The sequence below is a fragment of the Oncorhynchus kisutch genome, linkage group LG16 (assembly GCF_002021735.2).
Source record: "Oncorhynchus kisutch isolate 150728-3 linkage group LG16, Okis_V2, whole genome shotgun sequence".
Lineage (NCBI taxonomy): Eukaryota > Metazoa > Chordata > Actinopteri > Salmoniformes > Salmonidae > Oncorhynchus > Oncorhynchus kisutch.
The window spans coordinates 13,896,582-13,910,493 of NC_034189.2; positions in this window are offsets into that span (position 1 = coordinate 13,896,582).

Consider the following 13,912-nt stretch of genomic DNA (forward strand, 5'->3'; position numbering starts at 1 on the left):
TGTTTAGGCTCCTAGAGTGCAGGTGTGCTGAGTGGGGGAGAAAAGCCTTAGAGAGTGTGTGCATGTGTGTGTTTGCGTGTGTGTGAGAGAAAGTGTGTGTGTGTGCACGTGTGTGTGTTTTCTGGTGAGGCCAGGTGTTGGTCTCGGTTGGTGACTGACAGTAACGCCCAGACACCAATCAAACCAGGGATTGTGGGGCTCCACTCTGCCGTTTCCGTTTCCAAGACAACCCCCTTTGGAATCTTTTCCAACACTCCCTCCCTTTCTCCTCTCTCCTTTTTTTTTCTTTTTTTTTCTCCTCCCTTCTCTCTCTCTCTCTCTCTCTCTTATTTTACATTCAGTTTTGCAGTCTATTTTTTTCTTGTTTTTTCCCTTTTTCTTCTACAAAAACAACTCTCTTACTCAGGACCTCTGCCCCAGTCTCTCTCTCTTTCCCCCCTCTCTCTCCCTACACATATTCACATATATATACCAGCCACCACTTTGCCACTCTTTGTCAACGTTAAAATCCTGTTTCCAAGTCCTAGAAAGTTTAAATCCGCAGCAGCAAGTTGCAACAAGGTTTTCCATTCCTACTGCTTGACAAAAGCCCAGCCACTCACACCATTGTCCGGGGCTTTCCTTAAATACTAATGGACTGACGCGGCAGCACCTGTGCTATTGTACTGTCTGTTTACTATTAGAGCTTACTAATCACTTAAATGTGGGGTTCGTTCACATTTCTACACGTGCCTTGGGATATGAGTATAGACTACACGGCCTATATTCTGTCTGTGACCGTTGTTGTTGGGAAATCAAAGACGAATCTGAAATAAATAGGATTACATTTCTGAGTGATTTCTGTCATGATTTTAGTGGTTTGTAGTAGAGGTCTTCTCGAGTCCAAAAAGTTGGACCCGGAGCCGAACGGACCTGAGAATAATCAGACCCAAACCAGAATAGACTCGGCGACAACCAGACCTAGACCCCACTCGTACCCTAATGAGTCCGTGTCTAGACCAGACCCGATTGGACCCAAGTTGCTCTCCTGGTTAACAAATTGGCCCTTATATGTTGGCTGGGCTTTCCATAAGTAAATTCAAAAACCCCTTTAGCGTAAAATGAATATGTATACAGTACCAGTAAAAAGTTTGGACACACCTACTCATTCAAGGCTTTTTCTTTATTTTTACTATTTTTTACATTGTAGAAAAATTGTGAAGACATCAAAGTTATGAAATAATTCATATGGATTCATGTAGTAACCAAAAAAAGTGTTAAACAAATCAAAACATGTTTTATATTTTAGTTTCTTCAAAGTAGCCACCCTTTGCCTCGATAACAGCTTTGAACACGCTTGGCATTCTCTCAACCAGCTTCACCTGGAATGCTTTTTCAACAGTCTTGACATTGTTCCCACATATGGTGAGCACTTGTTGGCTGCTTTTCCTTCACTCTGCGGTCCAACTCAATCCCCAACCATCTCAATTGGGTTGAGGTCGGGTGATCAATTCAAATCAAACTTTATTTGTCACATGCACTGAATACAACAAGTGTAGACCTTACCCTGAAATGCTTACTTACAAGCCCGTAACCAACAGTGCAGTTCAAGAAGAGATAAGAAAATATTTACCAAATACACTTAAGTAAAAAATAGTAACACAATAACATAACAATAATGAGGCTATATACAGGGGGTACCGGTACCGAGTCAGTGTGCGGGGGTACAGGTTAGTTGAGGTAATTTGTAGATGTAGGTAGGGGCGAAGTGACTATGAATAGATAATAAACCGCGAGTAGCAGCAGTGTCAGCAGTCTTATGGCTTGGTGGTAGAAGCTGTTAAGGAGTTTTGGTCTTAGACTTGGCTCTCCGGTTGCGCTTGCCATGCGGTAATAGAGAATACAGTCTATGAGTTGTGTGACTAGAGCCTCTGACAATTTTATGGGCTTTCCTCTTCCTCTGACACGCCTATTATATAGGTCCTGGATTGCAGGAAGCTTGGCCCCAGTGATGTACTGGGCAGATGCCGAGCAGTTGCCATACAAGGCAGTGATGCAACTGGTCAGGATGCTCTCAATGGAGCAGCTGTAGAACTTTTTGAGAATCTGGGGACCCATGCCAAATCTCCTAAGGGGGAAAAGGTTTTGTCGTGCCCTCTTCACGATTGTCTTGGTGTGTTTGGACCATGATAGTTCGTTGCTGATATGTACACCAAAGAAGTTGAATCTCTCAACCTGCTCCACTACAGCCCGTTAATGTTAATGGCGGCCTGTTCGGCCAGCCTTTTCCTGTAGTCCACGATTAGCTCTTTTGTCTTGCTCACATTGAGGGAGAAGTTGTTGCCCTGGCACCACAATGTGCAGGTTCTCTAAACTCCTCCCTAGAGGCTGTCTCATCACTGTCGGTGATCAGACCTACCACTGTTGTGTCGCCAGCAAACTTAATGATGGTGTTGGAGTCGTGTTTGGCCATGCAGTCGTGGGTGAACAGGGAGTACAGGAGGGGACTAAGTACACACCCCTGAGGGGCCCCAGTGTTGAGGATCAGCGTGGCAGACGAGTTGTTGCCTACCATTACCACCTGGGGGGCGGCCCGTCAGGAAGTCCAGGATCCAGTTGCAGAGGGAGGTGTTTAGTCCCAGGGTCCTTAGCTTAGTGATGAGCTTCGTGGGCACTGTGGTGTTGAACGCTGAGCTGTAGTCAATGAACAGCATTCTTACATAGATGTTCCTTTTGTCCACGTGGGAAAGGGCAGTGTGGAGTGCGATTGAGATTGCGTCATCTTTGGAACTGTTGGGGCGGTATGGTAGATAGGGTTTCTGGGATGATGGTGTTGATGTGAGCCATGACCAGCCTTTCAAAGCACTTCATGGCTACAGACGTGAGTGGTAGTCATTTAGGCAGGTTACCTTAGTGTTCTTGGTGGACTGCTTAAAACATGTTGGTATTACATACTCGGCCAGGGAGAGGTTGAAAATGTCAGCGAAGACACCTGCTAGTTGGTCCGCGCATGCTCACAGTACACGTCCTGGTAATCCATCTGGCCCTGCGGCCTTGTGAATGTTGACCTGTCTAAAGGTCTTACTCACAAGTTCTGGGACACTGTAAAGTCCATGGAGAATAAGAGCGCCAACTCCCAGCTGCCCACTGCACTGAGGCTAGGAAACACTGTCACAACTGATAAATCTACGATAATCGAGAATTTCAATAAGCATTTATCTACGGCTGGCCATGCTTTCCACCTGGCTACCACTACCCTGGCCAACAGCTCTGCACACCCCGCAGCAACTTGCCCAAGCCTCCCCACTTCTCCTTCACCCAAATCCAGATAGCTGATGTTCTGAAAGAGCTGCAAAATCTGAACCACTACAAATCAGCTGGGCTAGACAATTTGGACCCTCTCTATCTAAAATTATCCGCCTCAATTGTTGCAACCCCTATTACTAGCCTGTTCAAACTCTCTTTTGTATCGTCTGAGATCGCTAAAGATTGGAAAGCTGCTGCGGTCATCCCCCTCTTCAAAGGGGGAGACACTCTAGACCCAAACTATTACAGACCCATATCTATCTATCCGAGCTGGTCATGGGTGCACCTCAGCCACTCTCAAGGTCCTAAAATATATCATAACTGCCATTGATAAAAGACAGTACTGTGCAGCCATCTTCATCGACCTGGCTAAGGCTTTTGACTCTGTCAATCACAGCATTCTTATAGGCAGACTCAATAGCCTTGGTTTCTCAAATGACTGCCTCACCTTGTTCACCAACTACTTCTCAGATAGAGTTCAGTGTGTCAAATCGCAGGACCTGTTGTTCGGACCTCTGGCAGTCTCTATGGGGGTGCCACAAAGTTAAATTATTGGGCAGACTCTTTTCTCTGTAAAAATCAATGATGTCGCTCTTGCTGCTGGTGATTCTCTGATCCACCTCTACGCAGACGACACCATTCTGTATACTTGTGGCCCTTCTTTGGACACTATGCTAACAAACTTCCAGACGAGCTTCAATGCCATAGAACACTTCTGTGGCCTCCAACTGCTCTTAAATCCAAGTCAAACGAAATGCATGATCTTCAACCGATCGCTGCCCACACCCGCACGCCTATCTAGCATCACTACTCTGGATGGTTCTGACTTAGAATATGTGGACAACTACAAATACCTAGGTGTCTGGTTAGACTAAACTCTCCTTCCAGACTCACATTAAGCATCTCCAATCCAAAATGAAATCTAGAATCGGCTTCCTATTTCGCAACAAAGCCACCTTCACTTATGCTGCTAAACATACCCTCATAAAACTGGCTATCCTACCGATCCTTGACTTTGGCGATGTAATTTACAAAATAGCCTCTAACACTCTACTCAGCAAATTGGATGTAGTCTATCACAGTGCCATCCGTTTTGTCACCAAATCACCATATACTACCCACCATTGCGACCAGTATGCTCTTGTTGGCTTGCCCTCTCTTCATCTCCCTCACTAACTTTAAGCAACAGCTGTCAGAGCAGCTTACTGATCATTGTACCTGTATACAGCCCATCTGTAAATAGCCCACCCAACTACCTCATTTATTTATTTTTCCTTTGCACCCCAGTATCTCTACTTGCACATCATCTTCTGCACATCTATCACTCCAGTGTTAATGCTAAATGGTAATTATTTTGCCATTATGGCCTATTTATTTCCTTACCTCCCTAAGCTTACTACATTTTCAGACACTATATATATTTTTTTCTATTGTGTTATTGACTGTGTTTGTTTATCCCATGTGTAACTCTGTGTTGTTTGTGTCGCACTGCTTTGCTTTTTCTTGGCCAGGTTGCAGTTGTAAATGAGAACTTGTTCTCAACTGGCCTACCTGATTAAACAAAGGTGAAATAAAAAAATAAAAAAACATTTGCTGTGGAGAGCGTGATCACACAGTCTTCCAGTACAGCTGGTGCTCTCATGCATGTTTCAGTGTTATTTGCCTCGAAGCGAGCATAGAAGTAGTGTAGCTCGTCCAGTAGGCTCGTGTCACTGGGCAGCTCTCGGCTGTGCTTCCCTTTGTAGTCTGTAGTAGTTTGCAGGCCCTGCCACATCTGATGAGCGTCAGAGCCGGTGTAGTACGACTCAATCTTAGTCCTGTTTTGACGCTCTGCCTGTTTGATGGTTTGTCTTTGCAGCAATTCAACCATGAAGGCCTGATTCACGCAGTCTCCTCTGAACAGTTGATGTTGAGATGTGTCTGTTTCTTGAAATCTGTGAAGCATTTATTTGTGCTGGGATCTGAGGTGCAGTTAACGCGAATGAACTTATCCTCTGCAACAGAGGTAACTCTGGGTCTTCTTTTCCTGTGGTGGTCCTCATGAGAGCCAGTTTCAACATAGCGCTTGATGGTTTTTGCGACTGCACTTGAACAAATGTTCAAAGTTCTTGAAATGTTCTGCATTGACTGACCTTCATGTCTTAAAGTAATGATGGGCTGTCGTTTCTCTTTCCTTATTTGAGCTGTTCTTGCCATAATATGGACTTGGACTTTAACCAAATAGGGCTATCTTCTGTATAGCACTTTGAAGTCACAACACAACTGATTGGCTCAAACACATTAAGAAGGAAAGACATTTCACAAATGAACTTTTAACAAGGCACACCTGTCAATTGAAATGCATTCCAGGTGACTACTTCATGAAGCTGGTTGAGAGAATGCCAAGAGTGTGCAAAGCTGTCATCAAGGCAAAGGGTGGCTACTTTGTTTAACACTTTTTTTGGTTACTAAATTATTCCATATGTTTTATTTTATAGTTTGGATGTCTTCACTATTATTCTACAATGTAGAAAATAGTCAAAATAAAGAAAATCCGTTGAATGAGTAGTTTCCAAACTTTTGACTGGTGCTGTATTTTTATTTTTATTTTATTTTTTTTACCTTTATTTAACCTTTATTTAACCAGGCAAGTCCGTTAAGAACAAATTCTTATTTTCAATGACGGCCTGGGAACAGTGGGTTAACTGCCTGTTCAGGGGCAGAACGACAGATTTGTACCTTGTCAGCTCAGGGGATTGAACTCGCAACCTTCCGGTTACTCGTCCAACGCTCTAACCACTAGGCTATGCTGCCGCCCCATATAATCTGCTATGGGCTATGCAGAGCCTTGGTCGGGTCCATTTGGGTCTACCAGCTGGAGTTAAATAGACCGAGAACCTAAAAAATCAAACCAACCCTGACCAGAGGGAAAAGTTTGAATTTTGGTCTTGGTCCGGGTCTCGGTATTTGGGTTTGGGTGGAGCCGTGAAGACCTCTAGTTTGTAGCCTATGATGTTACTTGGGCGACAATATAGGCTTATATAAGGCTAAAGTAACCTCTCCTTTAATTATTTTAAACACACTTGAAACTCAAGTCGATACCTGCAATAGCCTACATTCAGGAAGTTTCATTCAGGAACATTCAAAAACAACACACAAGAAAAAATTACAAGACCAAAGCGGATGTATAGTATTAGTTATGTCAATAGACAAATGTAGAGGATTAGTTTGGTGTTATAATACCAAGCCTTCCTTCTTTTGTTCCTCCGTGTAACAGTTTCGGGGTCATTACCTATAATTATCTTCACACCGCTTCTCTCTTTCTCTCTCTCTCGCTCAATTCATTTCGAAGGACTTTATTGGCATGGGAAACATATGTTTACATTGCCAAAGCAAGTGAAATAGATCATAAATAAAAATGAAATAAAAAATAAACAGTAAACATTACACTCAAATGTCGCCCCGGGCGTTAAGAGACGCATCTGCCATCCTCAAGGCAGGTGTTGATGGGCGATACCTGCCAATAATGTCGGCTGTTGCCTACTGTGTGTGGATGACGACGGTAGCAGTGGCTGCTGTGCAGCCCGAATACTGGTTGCCGCATTGGGTGCATTTGCATTGGAAACAAATTCGCAGCAGCCTTATACACGACAATGCGCCTCGCTACATGATATTTAACGGTGAATAAAATAAAGAGCGCGTTTAACCAGTGTGGAGTTTCGAATCTTGCACGTCATTACTAATATGTCAACCCTGAGGGAGGGATGGTGAGAAGTGTTTTCACCTCGGATAATGAGAGGGCTATCAGGAGAAATTCGCTGAATTGTTGGGGAATAAAATAAATACGGGAATTACCACACTGCTATAAGTGCCTGATAATCAGGTATTAACAGCCATCACTTCTTTTGGAGTTTGTAGGAAAAAATGAAATAATGTCTTGGTTAAAACATGTTTTAAACTACACTCATGTTGTCAGCATGACTTGCCTAGTTAAATAAAAGTCTAATAAAATAATAAATAGGCCATAAGTGAAGAAATATTTACAATTTAGCATTAACACTGGAGTGATAGATGTGCAGAGGATGATGTGCAAGAAGGGATACTGGGGTGCAAAAGAGCAAAAATAAATAACAATATGGGGATGAGGTAGTTGGGTGGGCTATTTACAGATGGGCTGTATACAGGTGCAGTGATCGGTAGGCTGCTCTGACAGCTGATGCTTAAGGTTAGAGAGGGAGATATAAGTCTCCAGCTTCAGTGATTTTTGCAATTCATTCCAGTCATTGGCAGCAGAGAACTGGAAGGAAAGGCAGCCAAAGCAGGTGTTGGCTTTGGGGGTGACCAGTGAAATATACCTGGTGGAGCACGTGCTATGGGTGGGTGTTGCTATGGTGACCAGTGAGCTGAGATAAGGTGGGGCTTTACCTAGCAAAGACTTATAGATGACCTGGAGCCAGTGGGTTTGGCGACGAATATGTAACGAGGGCCAGCCAAGGACAGCATACAGGTCGCAGTGTTGGGTAGTATATGGGGCTTTGGTGACAAAACAGATGGCACTGTGATAGTCTACATCCAATTTGCTGAGTAGAGTGTTGGAGGCTATTTTGTAAATTACATCGCCGAAGTCAATGATTGGTAGGATAGTCAGTTTTACGAGGGTATGTTTAGCTTAATGTGAGTCTGGAAGGAGAATTTACAGTCTAACCAGACACCTAGGTATTTGTAGTTGTCCACATATTCTAAGTCAGAACCCGTCCAGAGCAGTGATGCTAGTCGGGCGGGTGCGGGCAGCGATCGGTTGAAGAGCATGCATTTAGTTTTACTAGCATTTAAGAGCAGTTGGAGGCCACGGAAGGAGTGTTGTATGGCATTGAAGCTCGTTTGGAGGTTTGTTAACACAGTGTCCAAAGAAGGGCCAGACGTATACAGAATGGTGTTGCCTGCATAGATGTGGATCAGAGAATCACCAGCAGCAAGAGCAACATCATTGATATTTACAGAGAAAAGAGTCCCTCGAGAATTGAACCCTGTGGCACCCCCATAGAGACTGCCAGAAGTCCGGACAACAGGCCCTGCGATTTGACACACTGAACTCTATCTGAGAAGTAGTTGGTGAACCAGGCGAGGCAGTAATTTGAGAAACCAAGGCTATTGAGTCTGTCGATAAGAATGCAGTGATTGACAGAGTCGAAAGCCTTAGCCAGGTCGATGAAGACGGCTGCACAATACTGTCTTTTATTGATGGCGGATATGATATCGTTTAGGACCTTGAGCGTGGCTGAGGTGCACCCATGACCAGGTCGGAAACCAGATTGCATAGCGCAGAAGGTACGGTGGGATTCAAAATGGTCGGTGATCTGTTTGATAACTTGGCTTTCAAAGACTTTAGAAAGGCAGGGCAGGATAGATATGGGTCTGTAACAGTTTGGGTCTAGAGTGTCTCCCCCTTTGAAGATGGGGATGACCGCAGCAGCTTTCCAATCTTTAGCGATCTCAGACGATACGAAAGAGAGGTTGAACAGGCTAGTAATAGGGCTTGCAACAATTGCGGCAGATCATTTTAGAAAGAGAGGTTCCAGATTGTCTAGCCCAGCTGATTTGTAGGGTTCCAGATTTTGCAGCTCTTTCAGAACATCAGCTATCTGGATTTGGGTGAAGGAGAAGTGGGGGGGCTTGGGCAAGTTGCTGCGGGGGGTGCAGAGCTGTTGGCCGGGGTAGTGGTAGCCAGGTGGAAGGCATGGCCAGTCGTAGAAAAATGCTTATTGAAATTCTCGGTGGTGACAGTGTTTCCTAGCCTCAGTGCAGTGGGCAGCTGGGAGGAGTTGGTCTTATTCCCCATGGACTTCAGAGTGTCCCAAAACTTTGTGGAATTTGTGCTCCAGAATGCAAATTTCTGCTTGAAAAAGCTAGCCTTTTCTTTCCTTACTGACTGAATATTTTGGTTCCTAACTTCCCTGAGAAGTTGCATATCGCGGGGGCTATTTGATGCTAATGCAGTGTGCCACAGGATGATTTTGTGCTGGTCAATGGCAGTCAAGTCTGGAGTGAACCAAGGGCTATATCTGTTCTTAGTTATAAATGTTTTTAATGGGGCATGCTTATTTAAGATGGTGAGGAAAGCACTTTTAAAGAATATCCAGGCATCCTCTACTGACGGGTTGAGGTCAATATCCTTCCAGGATATCTGGGCCAGGTTGATTAGAAAGCTCTTTTTTTTTTGCTCGCTGAAGTGTTTTATAGAGCATTTGACAGTGATGAGGGGTGGTCGTTTGACCACGGACCCATTACGGACGCAGGCAATGAGGCAGTGATCGCTGAGATCCTGGTTGAAGACAGCAGAGGTGTATTTAGAGGGCAGGTTGGTCAGGATGATATCTTTGAGGGTGCCCTTGTTTACAGATTTAGGGTTGTACCTGGTAGGTTCCTTGATCATTTGTGTGAGATTGAGGGCATCTAGCTTAGATTGTAGAAAGTCCGGGGTGTTAAGCATATCCCAGTTTAGGTCACCTAATAGTATGAACTCTGAAGATAAATTGGGGGCAATCAATTCATATATGGTGTCCAGGGCACAGCTGGGGGCTGAGGGGGGTCTATAACAAGCGGCAACAGTGAGAGACTTCCTATTATTTTTTATTTATTGAATATTCAAAATATACAATATATTTGCAGTGAAGCCACTCAACAACTACATCATACCAGTCATCCAACAGATTCAGAGCGACACACAGAAGCATCCAGGGTCAATGCCCGATCTACCACCAGGCCAAAAACATGAACCCGAACCCTCCAAGATCCCCCACTCAGTTCCCCAATAGCTGTCCCTGAACCATTCGAGGCCCCTCCCACAGTCCCCCCCAGGAAGAAAAATAAAAAATACAATTAATTCCATTCACCACCCCCAAGAACCCCCCAATGCATCAACAACCAAGAGAATGAACTAAAGAGAAATAAGGAAAAGACAGAAGAAAACAGCAAACAATGCAAAAATAAATAAACGTAATAATAAATTTAAAGCAAAGGACATCAAGGACAACTAAAATCATAACAGCAATGCCAACTGTACATGTTTGTGTGCATGTCTGGCACTATTACATGTATGTGTGTGTTCTTGTATGTGTTTATTTGAATGAGAGTGTGTGTATACAGTGGGGAGAACAAGACCTGCCGATTTTGCAGGTTTTCCTACTTACAAAGCATGTAGATGTCAGTCATTTTTAGCATAGGTACACTTCAACTGTGAGAGACCAGAAAATCACATTGTATGATTTTTAAGTAATTAATTTGCATTTTATTGCATGACATAAGTATTTGATCACCTACCAATCAGTAAGAATTCCGGCTCTCACAGACCTGTTAGATTTTCTTTAAGAAGCCCCCCTGTTCTCCACTCATTACCTGTATTAACTCCACCTGTTTGAACTCGTTACCTGTATAAAAGACACCTGTCTACACACTCAATCAAACAGACGCCAACCTCTCCACAATGGCCAAGAACAGAGAGCTGTGTAAGGACATCAGGGAGAAAATTGTAGACCTGCACAAGGCTGGGATGGGCTACAGGACAATAGGCAAGCAGCTTGGTGAGAAGGCAACAACTGTTGGCGTAATTATTAGAAAATGTAAGAAGTTCAAGATGAGTCAATCACCTTCGGTCTGTGGCTCCATGCAAGATCTCACCTCGTGGGGCATCAATGATCATGAGGAAGGTGAGGGATCAGCCCAGAACTACACGACAGGACCTGGTCAATGACCTGAAGAGAGCTGGGACCACAGTCTCAAAGAAAACCATTAGTAACACACTACGCCGTCATGGATTTATATCCTGCAGCACACGCAAGTTCCCCCTGCTCAAGCCAGCGCATGTCCAGGCCCGTCTGAAGTTTGCCAATGACCATCTGGAAGATCCAGAGGAGAAATGGGAGAAGGTCATGTGGTCTGATGAGACAAAAATAGAGCTTTTTGGTCTAAAGGATGAGTACAACCCCAAGAACACCATCCCAACCGTGAAGCGTGGAGGTTGAAACATCATTCTTTGGGGATGCTTTTCTGTAAAGGGGACAGGACGACTGCACCATATTGAGGGGAGTATGGATGGGGCCATGTATCGCGAGATCTTGGCCAACAACCTCCTTCCCTCAGTAAGAGCATTGAAGATGGGTCATGGCTGGGTCTTCCAGCATGACAACGACCCAAAACACACAGCCAGGGCAACTAAGGAGTGGCTCCGTAAGAAGCATCTCAAGGTCCTGGAGGGGCCTAGCCAGTCTCCAGACCTGAATCCAATAGAAAATCTTTGGAGGGAGCTGAAAGTCCGTATTGCCCAGCGATAGCCCGAAACCTGAAGGATCTGGAGAAGGTCTGTATGGAGTGGGCCAAAATCCCTGCTGCAGTGTGTGCAAACCTGGTCAAGAACTACAGGAAACGTATGATCTCTGTAATTGCAAACAAAGGTTTCTGTACCAAACATTAAGTTCTGCTTTTCTGATGTATCAAATACTTATGTCATGCAATAAAATGCCAATTAATTACTTAAAAATCATACAAAGACATTTTCTGGATTTTTGTTTTAGATTCCGTCTCTCACAGTTGAAGTGTACCTATGATAAAAATGACAGACCACTACATGCTTTGTAAGTAGGAAAACCTGCAAAATCGGCAGTGTCTCAAATACTTGTTCTCCCCACTGTATGCATGTGTACAAACACCTGCACGGCATCAGCCTCAGGCCAACTGGCATTAGTTGTAAAAACACTTCCACTTGTCATTCAAATATACTTTTTATTATGTTAAATTTTGTCTTAAAAAAAAAACCTGTTACTTTTATCTTTGACCATCATTCTATCTCACACACAGCAACTCCACTCCCACTTGTCTCCAATTCCACATACCAACCCTCAGCCCATCCCATCGATCTCTGCTGGCTACCCACTTCGGGTTTCTATGCAACACATCTTTCAACTATGCTGTGATGTTTAACGTACAATTTCAATCTATCTAATCGAAATAGAATCCACAGATTGCAAGTTGAAGATAAATACATTTACTAAGAGTATTAGTAATTGCCTGCCCTTATCTCTCTAGATCTCCTAACAGTACTATTTCTAGGGTCAATTTTAGATCAATGCAATTTCAGCCATTCCTGAACCTGAGACCAGAAACAGGCTACCTGAGGGCAATACCAAAAATAAATGGTCTATTGATTCTGTATCCTCACAACAAAATCTGCAGAGCTTCGATGATTTTATGCCCCAAATATTTAACATTTTGTTGGTGGCAAGAATTCTATATCATTTTAGCTGAAAAGTACGAAGCCTTGAATCTTGCGTTTTATATATCAACTCATACACCCTGTACCATGGAATCAGTACATCAATCTCTTCCCATTTTGAAATCTGTATGGCACAGTTGTCAACATCCTGGTCCTCAAATGAAAGTGGTATACTTTCCTATTTAAGCTATTTTTATTCCTCTGCCAGTTTTGATCCTTTATATTGGGCAGACAGACCAGTTCCCTACCTCCTCCCGCTGCCACCTGCCTCCTCCATTTTTGGGGTAATACTGTAATCAATTGGTTGTACTCTAGGATTGAGCAGACCTTTCCGTACAATTCTGATAACTCCATGAAGGACATAAATACCATTCCAATTTACAATATCATTTAAGAACAAAATACCCTTTTCAAACATCTTTCTGATAAATACAGGTATTTTATCAACCAGCACATTTGAGTTCAGCCATAATATTTGTTGTAATATTTGTTCTATCTTTTCAGGGGGATGAAATTGAAAAAAGTATCATTTTCAATTAATCGAAAATGAGACATGGCAATCTGTACAAAGGCAAAAGGGCCATTTTTAAACAATGGATGAGCTTTTCTTAGTAATCTACTTGACATCCATTTCGGGGCAAAATAAACTTTTGAATGAGTGAAGTGTCATGTCCTGACCTTAGTCCTGACCTTAGTCTCTATTTTGGTTTGGTCAGTGCGTGAGTTGGGGTCGGCATTCTATGTTTTTCATTTCTATGTTTTGTTCTGTGTGTTGTATTTCTATGTGTTTGACCTGGTATGGTTCCCAATCAGAGGCAGCTGTCAATCGTTGTCGCTGATTGAGAACCATACTTAGGTAGCCTGTTCCCACCTGTTTTTGTGGGTAGTTGTTTCCTTGTTTTGTGTTTTTTTTTTTTCTCCACCTTACAGGACTGTTTTGTGTCGTTCACGCTCTTTGTTGTTTTTTGTCATTCAGTTTTCAGTTTATTTCATTAGATTTACTATGAACGCTTACCACGCTGCGTGTTGGTCCGATGATTCCTATTCCTCTCCTCAGACGAAGAGGAGAGCCCTTGCATGAAGCTTTTAGAGAGAGGTTTAGTGCTTCTATATTTAATCATCTCAACCCATCCAATTGATATTTATTATATAGATAGGCAAGTTTTAATGTGTGGTTTAGCGTCCCAGATAAAGCTAAATGTTTTTTCCTCATATGATTTGAAAAAAACGAATCATCAGGAGTAGGCAGCGCCATAAGTGAGTAAACTGAGATAACTAAGGAGTTAATCAGGGCAATTTTTCCATAAATAGACAGTTTTTTTGACCTTTCCATAGTTGCAGGATCTTGTCTATTTTTACAAGTTTTCTATTGAAATTCAT